Below are 12,919 nucleotides of genomic sequence, written 5' to 3'. Positions count from 1 at the left end.
AGCCTATCTACCACAAGATCCAGGTATAGATTCTTAGTTTTAGCACTTGAATTTGTTTATTCATGCTCAGCACTTGCTCAGAACTTGCTGTAAGCTGCAAATTACTACAGCACTCAACCTTCCTCATTACCTAGAGGAAAACAGTTTTTATACTTACTTTCCTTACTTGCTTAGAGAAAAACAGCTTTTATACTCACTTTCCTCACTTGTCTAGAGGAAAGTAGTTTTTTATTCAGGCATGTCCAAGGGTCAGCTCCTAGTGTTCTCTCCTGTCTATCTGATGAATCTGGGCATCTTGAGGCAACGTAGAAATTTCCTCATGTACACAGAAAACCCTCTCCTCCTACCACCCAATACCTCAACCTGTGAGAGATGCACTTATCTAGCCAAACTGGAGGTAAAGCTCTCTCCAACCAAGACTGAACTTGACAGTCAAGAGGAGAAGGTAAACAGTTGCACCACACCACACTCATCACATAGTCCCTCTAAACCTACACCACCAAATTCCATACATATAAACACAAAAACATTTGCAGAGGCTCTCAATAATAATCTGCTCAAGCAACAGAGACCTCCAAAGCAGAACCGCAAGCATCCTCCATCCCCCAACACAACCCAAATGACACATATCCCACAGACTCAGTGTGCCAATAAACCAAAGCCCATAAGGCAAAGCAACATACCCAACACACTAGTCATAGGTGACTCTATAGTCAGGCACACTGATGTCCCACTCACCAGGCTAAACAAGGAGAAGGTTACTGTCAGCTGCCTGTCGGGTGCCAGGATCCGCCTCATAACCCACACACTCAGGTTACTCCACAACAAGTACAGATATGACTCTGTCATTGTCCATGTTGTTGTGAACTACCTGAGACATACCTCCCTGGACTACATGAAAAGAGACATGGAAGAGCTCTCTGAACTTGTAGCCCAGGCAGATATGACCCTAGCCCTGAGTAGCATCCTGCCATCCCCCAGAATGATGCCTCAATACAAGGACAAAATGATTGACTTCAACAATTGGCTAAACTTCTGGTGTCATTCTAAGGGGATTGAGTATCTGTCTGCCTGGGACAACATGGTCAACAGACCATGATGCTTTGCCAGAGATGGCCTGCACCTGTCGGCCCTGAGATTCTGGACACTGGCTAAGGCTCTTGCCACCCCTATAGTGCCTTTTTTAGGCAAGGTTCAAATGACAAATTCACCACTGTAACAGGAACAGGCAAGCAAAAACTGAGGGTAATGCTACTCAATGCTAGAAGTCTAAATCTCAAAATGCATTCACTCGAGGCACTCCTTAAAATGGAGAACATCGATATCTGTACAGTGATTGAGACCTGGTTCAAGGTTCTAGAGAGCACCCCTGCATTATCAGGCTATAACTCATACCGCACTTTTCGGCCATCTAACCTGGACCAGAACACTAAAGGCGGAGGTGTGCCCATATTCATTAAGGATATCCACACCTCCAGGCTAGTTGTGCAGCATAATGCATCCAAGGTTATCCAAGTGCAACTAACTCTGGGCAAAACTGCAATCCAAACTGTAGCTTGCTACAGATCCCCCACCATGCCCCAGGATTCCCACTCCTCTTTTCTTGATATACTGGAAAATATTAGGGTTCATTACAAACATGAGTGACCAGTGTTCTACACCTGAAGTAAACTCCTCATTAGTCAGATCCAACCATAAGCTAATCACCCTAGATATCCGCATCCTGCCCCCACCTACTATTAAGAAAACCATGGTAAAAAAGTTCTTCAAAGCCAACTTCATGCTTCTTAAGACAGAAGTGGTGAACTTCATGACACCCATGCAGATGAACAATACAATTACGACTGCTGAATCCTACACAAATGTACTCTATAAGCACTTACACAAGTGCATGGATAGTGCTATCCCAAACAGAACCAAGATGCTATCCTCCAAAAAAAAGGAGCCAATCTGGTGGTCCCCTGCCATAAACAAACTCTACAACAGAAGGAAGAAACTGTTGCAAAATAGAGTAAAATCCCATGAGTGGAGGAGCTCCCTGTTCAGTCTCAGTAAGAAGCTGAGATCCCTTATAAGATACTCCAAAGCTAGCTATGAAAACAAAATCACCGCTGATTCTAAGGGCAACCACAAAGCATTCTATAGCTATGTCAAGAATCTCAATGGCAACACCCAGATTTGCTTATGTTTATGAAAGTTCAATAAAGGTCATCAAATGTCATTTGGTGTGATGTGTTTATTGAAGGGGACTGGGACAAATTAGGTTTGTCATGAAAATTTGCCTTGGTTGGCTATGGGAGGAGGCATGTTGGGGGAGCATAATTCAGTGGCGTCTGTGATTGGTTGGAGGGTGGGATGAAAGGACAGTTGGGGATGTTATTTGCAGTTTTAATTTAGTTGGGTGTGGGTTACCGGGAGTGTTGGGGATTAGGTCACTTTCAATTGCTTAATATGATGGGGTATGGGTTGTGCTGTTCATGCCTTGACAAGGTGTCAGGTTGCTTTAAGGTTAAACACAAGCTGCAGGACTTTGAACTATCGTTTATAAGTTATGCATATGGTAGGGCATTGTTAGATTGGTTTAATGTGTAACATTGGTGGGAAAGATTTAGTTAGCTGTCAGACGTGGGAGCAGGGTAAGGCAGTCCGGTTGGTCAAGGAGGATTTAGTTGTTAGTACTGTAGCTATATGGGTGACAAGGCTAACTGAAGTTACTGAATCTTGGTTGGTGGTTCATTGGTTTCAAGGGTTGGGTTATGTTGATAGCTGACTATTGACAGACTTTATTTATTGTCAAAATAGGTTTTGGTTGCAAGGGTTGGTGTTGGGAAATGGAGGTTCATAGGATTACAGTTTATGTGGCATTTATGTGATGGGCATATTTTAATCATTCAGAAGGTGGTTTGTGGGTCAGCATAGGAATCTAGTTTGGTTTAGGGTAGATGTCATACACCGAATGATTGCCTTAGCCTTCTTTTTATGTGTGGTTAGGTCCGGAAATTTGGGTAAGATGGAGGGGTAATAGCCTGATTAGGCTGGTGGGCAGAGATGAGGGACAGGCTTGCCCTCATCTGTTCCCCCTCTGGTATTGGATGCTTATTTCAATGAGTTTGGAAAGGAAATTGAGCAGTTGGAGGCTGATTGATAAACGAGTGGAGATAAGGATGCTGCTTATTGGTTGGATGTTTGATTAAATAACTGGTAAGTGAAGTGAGTGATGGGATGCTGCTTCATAAGTAAATAAGCAAACTGAGGTAAGGACACTGCTTATTTGATTAGATCTGTAATTCAATGAATGGTAAAGCAGTGAGTACTGGGACACTGCTGCATAAGTAAAGTAAGTGAGCAGAGGTACAGAAGCTACTTACTGGGTTAGGATGAGTGAGGTCACGCTGACCTGATTAACATTACAGGAATGTTTATGCTGTGATTAAAATCAGCTATATTATGTTTTAGTTGTAATTAATAAATATGGGTTAACGAAGTTATGTTCATGAAAGTTCAATAAAGGTCGTCAAATGTAATTCAGTGTGATGTGTTTATTGAAGTGGACCAGGACAAATGAGGTTTGGTAACAAACCAGTTTGTCCAGAGACATCTTTGGGGAAGAGTAGATAAATATATTAGTAGGAGTTAAGAGGGGAGGGGGATGAAAGGGTTAAATGGGAATCAGGGATCTTTAGGAGAAAATGAGGTAAGGGTAGGGAGGGGCTTAAGGGGTTTATGCAAGTGTAACTGGATAGGGAATCCACATTTTGGCGTGAACTTGTTACCCATTGTCCTTCCCCCCTTTTTGGGGGGAATAATGGGGATTATGGTAATTTATCAGTCCAGGTAGGCCAGAGAAGAGGGACAGGCCTACCCTCTTCTGTCCCCCCCCGGTATTGGATGTTAATTTTGAGCAGTTGGAGGCTGATTAATAAACAAGCAAGTAGAGGTAAGGACACTGCTTATTGGTTGGATGTTTAGTTCAATAACTGGTAATGAAGTGAGTGATGGGACACTGCTTCATAAGTAAATAAGCGAGCAGAGGTAAGGATGCTGCTTATTTGACTGGGTTTGTAATTCAATAAATGGTATATGCAATGAGTGGATGGTACACTGCTGCATAAGTAAACTAAGCGAGTGGAGGTATGGATGCTGCTTACTGGGTCAGGATGAGTGAGGTCACGCTGTCCTGATTAACATTACATGAATGTTTATGCTGTGATTAAAATCAGCTATATTATGTTTTAGTTGTAATTAATAAATATGGGTTAACAAAGCTATGTTTATGAAAGTTCAATAAAGGTCGTCAAATATAATTTGGTGTGATGTGTTTATTGAAGGGGACTGGAACAATTAGCATCATTTCATCAAGGAATTATATGCAAACTAAACATCTGAATAGCATACTTATACTACCTATTTAGAAACCAAGAAAACTTACTAGTTTGCTTAAGACCATAGAGCTATAAATTCAGTGGCCATTCCTACTTAACCCACCTACAATTCCTAGTTCAATTCCCTCTACTTTTTCTGTTAGTGATATTTCTATTTTGTCTTTTCTTTATTTCAGTTCAGTCTCATAGTCAATATCCATTTACTTTTACTTACAAAAGGACATAAAGAAATTCAGTTGTGAAGCTATAGGTTTAATACCTAGGACAAATAATTTCTGCAAAAGCACATCGTATTCTTCCTTCTTAATTTTCAGTTTTCTACTATTCAGTCTGCATCGCGTACTATAACCTGGAATCAGCTCTCTTCTTTCCTTAGATTAGCAGATTATTGTAGACAATGAAGTTCTAATTTTGCAGAAGGATTTTTGTAAAGCGAGATATTCCATAGCTACCACATTGGCATTAAAAACATGAGAACACATTCATTCATCTGAAAACCCTCCTCCTCCTTAACCCTCGCGCACTTGACTTATTATTCAAAGGAATTTGTCTTGTTCTGTTGCATAACACAGTAGTGTTAGTTTATTAATGTAGTGCAGAACAAATGCTTTTAGACTTGTAGCATATTTTAGCACTAACTTAAATCCTCTAGCAACTGCTATCCCACACTGCTTTAGGACAATAGCAACAGCTGCCAGAGTGTTAGATATGGCATTTCCAAGTATACTTTTTAGCAGATTTTTTGTTGCAGTTCCACATTCCATAGACACCTTGTTATTACAAAAAGACTCAGTACTTGCCAGCACTTTGACGTATAACCCCTCCCTGAAAATTATTAGGTGTCCACCTTTAAATCCTCCATCTTTAACTTTAATAGGGTCTGAGAAAATGATTTACAACTGTGTGCTTGCATTTTGTTTTTGTTTTAACTCATTTACTTCAATGGAGCTCAGGAAATTTGTTGCACTGCCTCTTCCAATACTTCCAATAGGTGGAGCCTAAGCGTTTTGACAGATTCAAATTATGTCCTCACATTTTAAACAAATGTTCATATTTCTGGAACCATAGAGGTTTTGAAAGAAGTATAAATGGCAAACTCTTCAGCACAAACTATTTTTATAGTGGTAGTATTCTTTAGGTTCTAGGCCTTAAACCAAATTTTATAAGTCACAGTAAACACAGGAACTAATACATATATAATATTTTGTAAACAACTTACAATATCTCAGCAACCACTCAAGTTACACAGATACTGTTAGGAGCATTTTATTCCTCTAGTTGGGAGCTTTCATATAAGGCTAAGGAGTTCTGTGTTACTTGGTTGTTGGGATATGTAGAAAAATGTGAAAATTATATCTATATAAATTAATATCATAAAAACAGCAGTTAATTTCTCTTTACCTGCACTAGACAGAGGTGAAATAGTAATGCAGTTGAGTTTGCCATTGTGTAAGATTTAAGATGAAATATTTTAAAACCTTGTACTTAGCATGGTTTTGGAATCATTGATGCAAATATTTACAAGCAAGTTACAGAACTGAAGCATACGATAAAACACTTAATATTTCCATTGACATTTGTTATACCTGTGTAGTAATTTATGAGTTTGGGATGCTTTAGAGGAAAAGCAGATATTTAAAATCATCAGGGTCTGTCTATAAATGTACTGCCTACCAGACTGTTGCTCTTATATTTTAAAGCAAGATTTCCTTAAAGATATTGTAACTAAACAGACTGCATGTTATAACTCTGGGCTTTTATTTTTCAGCCATTTTAATCAGAAAATGTTCCTGTATCATTACATGACATATTGCCTTTTCAAGAACAGGCTAGATACTCCGAAAAGGTAACGTGTTTATGTGACTGCTGCTGCCATTCACCAGACTTATTATAGCACCATCCGGGTGAAGGGTTAGAAGCACCACATTAATGTGTATCACAATTGATTTGGATGTATAGCTTTCTTTCTGGTAACTCCCTCTATTCTAGCAACATTGCCAAGACTTGGAACCCCCTACCACTACAAATCAGGGTGCAACCTAATAAAACCATCTTCAAAGAACAGCTTATTTCCCACCTAAACAACTCCTGGACATGCAACTGCCTAGCACCTACAAACAGCCGCCAAAGCCATTCCTACCCAGTCTCCATAATCATTAACAGATCAATGTCAGAACAAAAGGTGCCACGTCTCTGAAAAATCTCCTACAGTATATCAATTCACAAAGGGTGCAACTCCACTGACCTATCAAACTACCGCCCTATAGCTATACATTCCCCACTGGCTAAAATAATGGAAAAATGTATCCACACCCAGGTCCTAACACATCTCCTACCCAACAATCTTCTTGCCGAAACTCAACATGGATACCGCCCCAACCATAGCACTACCACTGCACTCATCCATTTTAGTAACCAAGTAAATATGCAACGCAACAACGGCCAGCTAGTATCTGCAGTTTTCCTTGACTTATCAAAGGCGTTTGATACAGTCTCCCATACAAAACTAATAACATCACTCTCAGAATTAAAACCAACTACCCCCACTCTATTATGGTTTCAGGACTATCCCTCCCAATGCCAACAAGCTATTCAGTGGAAAAATGCACTATATATTATCACACGTTACTTGTAACTGCCTAGCACCTGGGGGACATATTCTAACTCCTTTCCCCTACCCACTGTACAACCTCCTCTTAAAACTCCCACAGATGTACTATATATTATCACATGCTTGCGATAGTGTTGTCGTCTCACAGTAAGATGCTGTCCGGTTCGATTCTTAGCTAGAGTGTCCTCTGCGTGGAGACATGTGTGAATGGGCATACCTTGGTTGAAGGTTGTGAGTCAGGGCTGGTAACTCGGCACATAAAAATCAACTACCAATCATTAGTGGACCGGAGTTTCTCTGTGGCGACCCCTAACCGGGAAAAGCCGAAAGACACAACAACTTACCAACTCACTCAAGCCTACTCCCCACTGCCCCACCTGTACCCAGTAACTCTCCCCTACACTAAGTTGAAAAGCTTTCCCTTAAAATGTCAATGCACTTCATATGAATTGTCTATATTCTCCTCCTTTTTTAGTTTTTCCTTTCTTCTCTTATCTTCATTACATCTTCAAGATTATCTCTACTAAACATACTGTATGAACAACAATCAAATGTTACTACCTGCTATACTTTTTAATTGTACGTCTAAACCACTATGCTCATGTAAATATTTTATGCAATCATATGTTATTGTCTGTTATATTTGTATAACTGAATGTGCAAATATCTTATATATAGTATTTTAGCAATCGTTCTGGAGCTTTTCTCCCCGGGCCTCTGCTGAAAACGGTTAGCAGCTCTGTCCAGTCAGACCTTCCCGGTAAACAAATGTAAAATAAATAAATAAATAAAAATATACACACAAGAACAAATGAACCTTATGACTGCAATATCAGGCAGATAATAGATAGACATGTTTTTGCAAATAAATGTAGTTCATAGGTTCATAGTGGCACCCATGCAAAGGGGGTTTATCCCTAACAAACTTGTATTAGATCAGCACATGCTGTATAATCATGTAAATGCTAAATGGTAATCTCAAAACACACAACATAAAGGAGTGACAAATGGCAGCACAGATGGATGACATGTCATGATTTAAAGTTTTTCATCATTGATATGCAAACATATCACACATTGTTATAGTGGGTGTGATCCCATGGAATTATAGTGAACAGTAACATACCAGCAATTCAACAGCAGAAACACACAATAAAGTATTGTAACAGAGAACTGATCACAGTTTTGGATGGTCTGGCAGAATGTCATACAGTAATAAACACTTGTCTGTCATTAAGCTGTATAATGTAATGAAAACAGTTAAAGTAGTAAAGAAATGTCTGGATGAAAACATAGAATACAGAGCATAATTATCTCAAGAACAGGTAATAAATGTGATTAACGAATGGCATACTAAACATTCACATCATGTCATTTTCAAAAACATACCAGGACAAATATCAAAGAGATGCAGAAGAATCATTGATGCCACAGAAATAAGGGTCATGTCATGTCATGTCATGAAGAACATCTTTGTAGGGCTTACATTACACTTTCTTATCATAAGGGATATGGGTGTCCTACCTTGTAAGACAAGGTGTGAAAAAATGACCATCTGAGCATGCCATAAATATTGTCTGTGTAAATGCCTCAGTTGTTTGACATATTTGTCTGACAGAGAGATGTTACCAGATTCAAACCCTCGACAATTGTAGAAGGCACTCTACAGACCTCTGTACTGACTGCATGTTCCACATCAGATAGCAATGGAGGCTGTCACAAATAACTGAATTGTATGTGTGCATTAAGAAAGGAGGTAAAATATAATATGAAGTATCAGATTTAGTCAGAATGCTGGAAAGCAACTACACATATTGCTGTCCACACAACATTTAGTAGTACAATAGCAATTCTTTTTTGACAAGGAAGCTGTTTCCAGTGTATATTACACACATTGTACCAGAAATGCACCACAGACTGTGTAGCTTCACTTACTGAGAACTCACCATTGCTTTTCCAGTGTTTCAACTGCATGCAGATCCATCCAAGCTAAGAATTTTTTCTTGATTAATTGCACTTGCACTTGCTTTATATAGTGATCATTACTGTTTTTGAGTATTTTTAAAGCATCTATTTAATTTTGTGGCAAAAATAGTAATTTCTCTTTTTTTGGTCTTTTATAGTCTGTGTTTCTTCAAATCTCTTTGCAAAAGGGTGAATTAGCAATGAACTTAGTTGTTTGCTAGTTGTTTTTTAATCTGCGATTAAGAGTTGCTTTTGCTGTGTTTTTACATTAATAAATTCCAGGATCACACATATTGTGGCAAACGGTGTTTACTTAGTCTCTCTCTCTCTCTCTGAGTTGGGAAGCCTTGGAGGAAGCTCAACGAGTGTTTTTTATTGCCTAGTATGCATGAGAATCAGCTTTAAAGATTTTTTTCTGCACAGAGCTGCCCACCGGGCTACAGTGGTTAGCAGTGCCCAGTAGAGTAGTAAAAGCCTAGACAGTAAAATTTACCTATAAAGTTAGGATCAGATCCAAAACCTGTTAAATAGTGTGGCATTGTGCAGAAATAAGCATAGAGCAGCCAGCTTATGCACAGACTAGTACTACCATATCCTAACATTATATATCTGTGACAAAACGAGGTACTGCCTGCACAGCTAGCTGGAATTGTGTAAATAATTAAATGTCATTTGTGAATATCAAACTGATTTATATAAGATGCTTGTGTTACAAATGTATTAGAGCTGTATGTCATGTGTACAGTATATCAAATGTATTTGTACAGATGTTTGTGTTGAAAAGGTATTTGTAAAGTACTTGTGTTTGAAATGCATCCACAGTGTGTTGTACTGGAGAGAACATAAATGCACATGCATTATTGTCACTGTTTAAATGTATATGTTTTAACAGGGGAAACTGGAATACAGGAGGTTAACCTCAGCCCAGCAAACTTTAAAATATATCTGAAATTAAATCACTTTATAGGGTAGGCCATAAAGATGCTATCTCACAGGTTTCAATGCAGCTATAAACATAAAGTCAGTTCTATGAAGCTTTCTGTATTGCCTTTGGGGTGAACTAATTACTACTCTGAAAGCATGGAGGTATGAAATTGTTTTATGACTTCAGCACCTGTCACAGATCTGAGCAAAACCCTTGTATGTGTATTTTTACAGGTAGGTGCTAACTCCTGCCAGCTTCCAGCAATAGGGGTTTGCATTGTCAGATGACCAAAAGTGATGTCATTCTGCAAGTTATCCCAGAGGTAATATTTTAGATATTATTTTGAGAAGTCTCTTAGTGAGACTAACCATTCTGTATTCTGGGCCTGACAACAAGAAGGACCATTCACCACATCATCTGCCTTGCTCTATTAAGTAAGTTGTTAGGGAATAGTGATTATCATAGATTCTGTCAGGAATATAGCAAAGCTTAGTTTAGATATTGTTTTTTCTTTATTTGTTGAGTCTGTCCTTCAATGTTGTTTTTAATATTTCCTGTGATTCTGAACTCTGTTGTCACTGTATTTTCTTGTACTTTTATTAGTTATTATTAAATATAGTTAAACCTTTCATTGTGGCTGATCTTTGTAGAGATATTTAAGTTTTGAGAGTATTTGCATATTTATTTGGTGACACTGTATGGGCCACTGCTAATAGCCCTGCTCTTGGTCAAACTATCATTTGCATTAATATTAATTTCATTCAGTATATTAGGTACCCTTGTAAGGGCCTTAATGGAGCTGGCAAGAGTGTCTGGTGGCAGTAGTAGCTACCTTATAGTCTGGGCAGAAGGGGGCATAGCTAATAAACCTGTGACAGTCTTTCTCAGGTGTGTGTGTGTGTGTGTGTGTGTGTGTGTGTGTGTGTGCGTGAGTGTGCATGTGTTAGTGTGTGTGTGTGTGTTTGCGCGCGCGCGTGCTCGTGTGTGTGTGTGTGTGTGTGTGTGTGTGTGTGTGTGTGTATCAAATCTCAAACAGTGTGTGTGTATGCCCGCTACTTGAGCAGGGACACAAAGCACTGGCTGGACAGAGAGGGTGCTGGAGATCTTTGCTTGGACACTCAGCTGAGATCTCAACTCTAAAGCTGTGTCAGTGGGTGTCTTACTAGGGATCTGGAGAAAGAGGGAGAAACCAACACTGGACTAACTGTGTTCCCTGTGTGCTCTTAAAGGAAATTGCACTTGATTGTACTTGATGCAAACAGCTGCAATTGAAAGTACTGGATGTGTACCTGTTAACCTCCCAGTGAATGATCCCCAAGGGTGTCAATGGTGAGAATTGAGGCTGCTTGATTACTGGCCAAGTGGTGGGTCATTACAACATCCTACCCATAACCCCAGAAACTACCCTAGGTGACCTCTGTTAAAACCCAGTCCTTCATCCTAAACAGCCAACTCTATTATAGGACCATACAATGATACAACATTTCTAACTTCTGCATTGTCAAGCACTGCAGGAAGCTCAGTGTGTGGTTATTTACTGGCAAAAGGAAACAAAAGTTAGTTTTCAAGTTTTTTTTATCTCTATGCAGAACTGCCTACTGGTGCCACAGTAGTTAGCAGTGTACAGTAACAAATGTCTAGACAGTAACCTTTCATTTAAATTTAAGATTAAATCCCAAAACCTGTTAAACACTGTGGAATTGAGCAGAAATAAGCTTAGAAGAGTTAGCTTGTACATAGAATAGCACTACAGTATCTTAGTATTATATAACATCCTCCTCTTTACCCCAGAAACTACCCTAGGAGACCCCCTGTAAAAACCCAGTCCTTAATCCTAAACAGCCAGCCCTATTACAGGACTAGGCAACATGGGTATGCAATTTCCAAATGTGTCTATGGCTAGCTTGGTAGATTTGGGCATCCTAAGGCAATGTAGCTATTATCTCATGTACTCAGACAACTAATTCATCATTCAAGAAAGTAACACAGTATGTGAGAAATGTAAAGACACAACTTCCTTGTATGAAAAAATCTTGCAAACAAACAAGGTTGTTAGGAATATCCACACTACATCCCTCACACGTACTGTCCATGACACACACAGGTTGTCTTAGTTAAGGCACTTAGAAGAAATCTTCCCACATGTCAAAGACCTTCAAAGGCACCTAATGTCAGCACTGTTTCTTAGCAGTCACTAAAGCACACACCCACAGCAGCAGCAAACATCTTACATATGCCTACACTTAATGGTCCCCCAGGTGCAAAACCCATAAGGCAAGCATATACTTCACCTAATATTCTTGTTATGGGGACTCCACTGTGCAACACATGGATGCCCCACTCACCGGGTTGGACAAGGAGAAGATAACTGTTAGTTGCTTATCTTGAGCCAGGATATGCAATATCACATATGCACTCAAGTTACTGCACCCCCCAGATACCAGTATGATTCTGTTATAGTCCATGTGGGTGTAAATAACCTGAGATATACCTCACTAGACAGTATGAAAACAGACATAATGGATGTCTCAGAATATGTGTCACAGATGGGTATGAGACTTGCATTGAGCAACATTCTACCTTCTCCAATGATAATGCCACAGTATGAACAGAAAATAATTGCTATTAATAATTGGCTTAGCATCTGGTGTCACTCAAGGTGGTTCCAATATCTATCATCATGGGAAAACACAGTCATAGGGTCATAGGAAGTTACTAGGCTATTGGCCCTGAGGCCATTACAAGCCTAGCCAAGAATTTAGCCCATGTTCCAAGAAGTCAGCACCCTATGCCACTGTCCAGCAGGGACACCCGGAATCTCAGAGGGTGTATTTTATGTTCCCCATCCAGTTATCCAAGCTAAACCTAAAAAGGGTTAATGAGGTACTCTGCTTGATGTGGACAGGGAGTCTATTTGACAAAAGGGGGAGTCTCTGGGATGCAAATCTGTCCCACCAACAAGTCTTATTGATGTCCACAGACCAGGTTGATGTCATGCGTGGGGGTTACTTAAGTGAAGCTTGACTTGTGGATATG

Source organism: Protopterus annectens, chromosome 8.part0 (genome assembly GCF_019279795.1).
Source record: "Protopterus annectens isolate FY-2018-M chromosome 8.part0, PAN1.0, whole genome shotgun sequence".
Classification (NCBI taxonomy): domain Eukaryota; kingdom Metazoa; phylum Chordata; order Ceratodontiformes; family Protopteridae; genus Protopterus; species Protopterus annectens.
This window is presented reverse-complemented; position numbering follows the sequence as displayed.